This window comes from Phocoena sinus, chromosome 3 (genome assembly GCF_008692025.1).
Source record: "Phocoena sinus isolate mPhoSin1 chromosome 3, mPhoSin1.pri, whole genome shotgun sequence".
NCBI lineage: Eukaryota > Metazoa > Chordata > Mammalia > Artiodactyla > Phocoenidae > Phocoena > Phocoena sinus.
The window spans coordinates 9,154,509-9,160,798 of NC_045765.1; the positions used below are offsets into that span (position 1 = coordinate 9,154,509).

General features: G+C 40.9%; 1 non-coding gene across 1 annotated transcript; it reads right to left on the reverse strand.

Moving 5' to 3' along the window:
* Nucleotides 1-3,086: 3,086 nt before the first annotated feature.
* Nucleotides 3,087-3,174, reverse strand: LOC116752421. The gene has a single exon (XR_004349492.1). It is a non-coding gene; the product is annotated as a small nucleolar RNA SNORA20 (small nucleolar RNA).
* Nucleotides 3,175-6,290: the final 3,116 nt, after the last annotated feature.

Sequence of the window (6,290 nt, forward strand, 5' to 3'; positions counted from 1 at the left end):
ACCCCTGAAGCTGGGCTGGGTCATGTGACTTGCTTTGACCACTAGAATATGGCAAAAATGGTAGCAGGAGAGTTTTGACTCTAGGCCTCAAGGGATTTGTAGCTTCTGCTCTTGCTTTCTTACAACTCTTCTGCCATCATGTAAACAAGCTCAGGCTAGTCCACTGGAGGATGTGTTACCACAGGGGGTGGAGGTGAGCTCTTCTAGCAAATAACCCTCAGACTACTCAGCCTGCCAGCAGATATGAATGAGGCCATGCTAATCATCTCGACCCAGCCACAACACCAGAAGACTGCAGAGACCAGCTGACCTGGCCAAAATCAGATGAACCACTGAATTAACCTAAACAATTATGACAAATAACTAGTGTTTTATTGTTCTAAACCACTAATTTTGGGGGTGGTTTGTTATACAGAAAGTGCTAACTAATACGTAGACACAGAGGAGGATACATTTTCTCTACCCTCTTGAAGTTTAGTGTAGTCATGTGACTTGCTCTGGCCAATGACATATGAGCAGAAGTGACGTGAGTCACTTCTATGGAGTATTTAAGAACTGGGGCACCATGCTGCATCTCCCTTTTCACTGCCATGGTAACTGCCATTGTTTGAGCCGGTGGAGACTTCAACAGTCTGGGTCCTTGGATGACAGTGTTTGTGGAGAACTTTTCATCTGTGAAGGACTTTTAACATGAGTGAAAATGCACTTTTACCATTTACCAGTATCACCGAGATTTGGAGATATTTGTTATTGCAGCATAACCTAGCCTATACTGATTAATACATCTCAGTCCAGAGATCTGAGATGTCCTTCCCCGCCCCACATGAGCTACAGTTTGCATGGCTCTTTGTGCTGGGGGGACTTTTACATCATGTTCTCTTTCCTCTTAGAAATCACAAGTTCTTCATCCATATCCTGCCTCATACACAAAGTTTATGGTCACTTAGCAAAACCCTCTTTCCTTGCTTCAAAGAGGAAGGAGTGGAAACTTTTTGTTATTTAAAGAGACATAGAACAAAGGAGACTATTCATCCATTCAACAAATATTTTAAAGGAGGTTATTCTATTCATACATTCATTCACTTATTTATTCATTCATTCAAAATATATTTAGTGAACATCTTGTGCTACAAATAGTTGCAGGTGCTGGAACTGCAGCTATGAATGAAACAAAGCCCCCGCCTTCTGAATTTCATGTTCCAGTGCGGGGGATACTACCAATAAACAGATATATAATATAATATCAAGTAGTGATAAACACAACTATGAAAAGATCAACAAAGAAAATCAGGGTAAGGGGTTATAAAGTGACGAGGGCTGTTTTTCAGGTAGGGTACAGAAATGACCTCTCTGAATGAGTGATATTGTTACTGAAAGTAGGGTTCTGGCTGCTCAGTGCTCAAAAGGCAATAAAGGGGCAAGGTTGGTGGAAAGGAAAATTTGCTTTATTTTGGATGACAGCAACTGAGGGGGGTGGAGGAGGGCGGACTCCCATCCAAAGGCCACCTCACCCCCCCCACTGACAATCAGTGGGCAAGAGCTTTTATAGACGGAGGGAGGGGGCTACATGCAGAAACAGCACAGTCAGCTCTGGCAGTCATCTTGAAATTGGTCATGCGGTGATCTGGTGATCTGACCAGCGTCGTCTTGATTGTTTTTTTGTGTGTGTTGGGGGGCCATGCCGAGCAGCTTGCGGGATCTTAGTTTCCTGACCAGGGATTGAACCCAGGCCCTCGGCAGTGAGAGAGTGGAGTCCTAACCGCTGGACCGCAAGTGGATGGATTCCCCCATCTTGATGGTTTTAAGCACAGTCTTCAGTTCCAGGGGTCGGTTTGTTCCCATCTCCTTGAGACCAGTTCTCGGAATTGTGGCAGCTTATATCATGGCTACAGTCTGTTCATCATGTAGTTAACTCCTCCTACCTGGTAGGGGTTTCAGTATCTACGAGATAACTCACAGGATATGGCTTGGAATAGTATCTATAGCCCTTGGGAAGGAACTAAAGGTCCTTGACTTGGCTTACTGACTAAACTATTAATGTTTTGTCTTGTTTCACTGTTTTCCTTTGCTTCTGTATTTTCTCACTTCTCTGATTAAACTTATTCTTTGGCTAAAGTTTTTTTTCCACAGACAAAAGGCAGGCAGAGGACATGGGGGGAAGTACCATAGGGTCCTGCTCCCTTTCAGTATTTCATCAGAGACCTGAACAAAGTGATGGAGTGAGGCTGGGGGCTCTCTGAGGCAAGGGAATTTCAGGCAGAGGGAAGAGCAGGTGTGAAGTCCCCAAGGCCTAGTTTTGTGACTGAAAGTTCAGCGCAGAGAGAAAAGGGGGAAACATATTTATTGAACACCTACCATTTCCCGGAGACTTTATTAGGTGATCTCACCACACATTAAATCATTGAGGCAGAGACTGCTGAGTGTTTACCAAAATCCATCCCCTTTTCGTCTCAGGGATGCAGCTAGAATACATTCTCCAGCCTTCCTTGCAGTGGGTGCAACCAATCCAAGTGGGAATTAAATGAAATATCATGCTGGATACTCCTTCTGGACTGGCTGACCGTTGTCCTCCCAGTCTCCTGATTAGTTCAGCACATCACATTGCCTTCTAAAACGTCTCTCTTCAGGCATCATTTTTGCGGGCAGAATTGGAAAACCAATTGGAATTGTTCAGAAGGTGCCCAGACTTTGGCTATCGGGCCAATTTCATCTTCCTTTTCTTTTTGGAAATTCTTAAATCAATATTTTAATAAGTCCACATAGAAATTCACTCTAAGTGCCTTGATTAAATGCTGCATACATAGGACATTTAGACACGGAAGCAATGTCTTGACCATGCAGAAGAGATAAAATGGTTACTCCATCTCAATGTACAATGGCCCAACATTAGTATTATTTTTTAAATTTGCATTGGAGTATAGTCAGTTTACTATGTTGTGTTAGTTTCAGGTGTACAGCAAAGTGAATCAGTTATACATATACATATATCCAGTCTTTTTTCTTAGATTCTTTTCCCATACAGGCCTTTACAGAGTATTGAGTAGAGCTCCCTGTGCTATACAGTAGGTCGTTATTAGTTATCTCTCTTTTGTATAGTATGGCCCAACATTATTTTATCCCATGCATATAACTGCTCATGTCATTGAAAGACTATAGAAGCAAATAAATGGGAAGCAACTTTCTTTTCTTCTTTTAATTCAGTCTGGCTGTATTTGAATTTCACAGGTTTTGGGCTTCCTCTCTGGGCCAGTGGATCAGTGGATTGTTGCAATTATGCTTCGTTACAAACGACCCCAATGCTCAGTGGCTTAAAGCAATAGTCCTATATTCCCATGCACCTGTGAGTCTTCCAGGTTGGCAAAACTGGACAGGGGCTCAGCTGGTTGACTCGGCTCCATGCTTCTTTCACCCTTGTCCTGGGATAGCTGCGCTCATGGTGATAGCAGAGGTGCAAGGGGGCAGGTGGAAACATGGGAGGTCTCTTAAGGCCCAGGCTTGGAACCGGCTTATTGCCATTTCTGCCCATGTGCTATCGACCAAAGCAAGTCCAAAGGCAAGCGTTGAGGAAATACATGTCACCCACAATGAGGATGTGCCAAAGATAGGGATACAGGAAGGAGCGAATAGTTGGGGCCAATCTATCTGTGGTCACCAACTCTTGCAAAAGACACTAGAGTTTAAAAGTTGGTTAACTCAGGATGGTTCATCCACATAAAGGAAAAAGCAGAAATTTTGGACATTTTCAAAGGACTTTTAAGGAAACCAGGATGGCTATTTATATTCATCATGAAGTGACTCATACAAGTCATGTGATTTAAAAATAGGAAAATTCAATGCCAATTGCATAGACTAACAATAATAACATCTTACACTGCATTGCATTTTGAGTACGCAATGCATTTTAATATCTGATGCCTCATTTTATACTCAAAACAGCCCTCCTCAAGTATTATTATCCTAATTTTGAACATGGTGTGATGGAGGCTTAAGTGACTTGCCCAAGGTCACACAGCTTGCCAGTGGGAGAGACTAGAATTAATAAAATCACTTGATATGTAGCAGATGCCAAGGGATTTACGTACACCAGAGGTCAGCAAGCTATAGCCCAGGGGCCAAATAAGCCTGTAATGATTTTTTTTCCTTTGCCCGTTTATTGTTTTTTTTAACATCTTTATTGGAGTATAACTGCTTTACAATGGTGTGTTAGTTTCTGCTTTATAACAAAGTGAATCAGTTATACATATGCATATATCCCCATATCTCTTCCCTCTGGAGTCCCCCTCCCTCCCACCCTCCCTATGCCACCACTCTAGGTGGTCACAAAGTACCGAGCTGATCTCCCTGTGCTATGTGGCTGCTTCCCACTAGCTATCTGTTTTACATTTGGTAGTGTATATATGTCCATGCTACTCTCTCACTTTGTCCCAGCTTACCCTTCCCCCTCCGCATATCCACAAGTCCATTCTCTAGTAGGTTCGCATCTTTATTCCCGTCTTGCTCCGAGGTTCTTCAACCATTTTTTTGGTTTGTTTTCGATTCCATATATAGGTATTAGCATACGGTATTTGTTTTTCTCTTTCTGACTTACTTCACTCTGTATGACAGAATTTAGGTCCATCCACCTCACTGCAAATAACTCAATTTCGTTTCTTTTTATGGCTGAGGAATATTCCATTGTATATATGTGCCACAACTTCTTTATCCATTCATCTGTCTATGGACACTTAGGTTGCTTCCATGTCCTGGCTATTGTAAATAGAGCTGCAATGAACATTGTGGTACATGACTCTTCTTGAATTATGGTTTTCTCAGGGCATATGGCCAGTACTGGGATTTCTGGGTTGTATGGTCGTGCTATTTGTAGTTTTTTAAGGAACCTCCATACTGTTCTCCATAGTGGCTGTATCAATTTACATTCCCACCAACAGTGCAAGAGGGTTCCCTTTACTCCACACCGTCTCCAGCATTTATTGTTTGTAGATTTTTTGATGATGGTCATTCTGACCTGTGTGAGATGATATCTCATTGCAGTTTGGTTTGCATTTCTCTAATGATTAATGATGTTGAGCAGTCTTTCATGTGTTTGTTGGAAATCTGTATATCTTCTTTGGAGAAATGTTTATTTATGTCTTCTGCCCAGTTTTGGATTGGGTTGTTTGTCTTTTTGATATTGAGCTGCATGAGCTGCTTGTAAATTTTGGAGATTAATCCATTATCAGTTGCTTCATTTGCAAATATTTTCTCCCATTCTGAGGGTTGACTTTTCATCTTGTTTATGATTTCCTTTGTGGTACAAAAGCTTTTAAGTTTCATTAGGTCCCATTTGTTTATTTTTGTTTTTATTTCCATTTCTCTCGGAGGTGGGTCAAAAAGGATCTTGCTGTGATTTATGTCATAGAGTGCTCTGCCTATGTTTTCCTCTAAGAGTTTGATAGTGTCTGACCTTACATTTAGGTCTTTAATCCATTTTGAGTTTATTTTTGTGTATGGTGTTCGGGAGTGTTCTAATTTCATTCTTTTCCATGTAGCTGTCCAGTTTTCCCAGCACCACTTATTGAAGAAGTTGTCTTTTCTCCATTGTATATTCTTGTCTCCTTTATCAAAGATAAGGTGACCACATGTGCGTGGGGTTATCTCTGGGCTTTCTATCCTGTTCCATTGATCTATATTTCTGTTTTTTTGCCAGTACCATACTGTATTGATTACTGTAGCTTTGTAGTATAGTCTGAAGTCAGGGAGCCTGATTCCTCCAGCTCCATTTTTCTTTCTCAAGATTGCTTTGGCTATTCGGGGTTCTTTTCTGTTTCCATACAAATTGTGAAATTTTTTGTTCTAGTTTTGTGAAAAATGCCATTGGTAGTTTGATAGGGATTGCATTGAATCTGTAGATTGCTTTGGGTAGTATAGTCATTTTCACAATGTTGATTCTTCCAATCCAAGAATATGGTATATCTCTCCATCTATTTGTATCATCTTTGCTTTCTTTCATCAGTGTCTTATAATTTTCTGCATACAGGTCTTTTTTTTCCTTAGGTACGTTTATTCCTAGGTATTTTATTCTTTTTGTTGCAATGGTAAATGGGAGTGTTTTCTTAATTTCTCCTTCAGATTTTTCATCATTAGTGTATAGGAATGCAAGAGATTTCTGTGCATTAAATTTGAATCTGTTACTTTACCAAATTCATTGATTTGGTCTGGTAGTTTTCTGGTAGCATCTTTAGGATTCTCTATGTATAGTATCATGTCATCCGCAAACAGTGACAGCTTTACTTCTTCTTTTCTGATTTGGA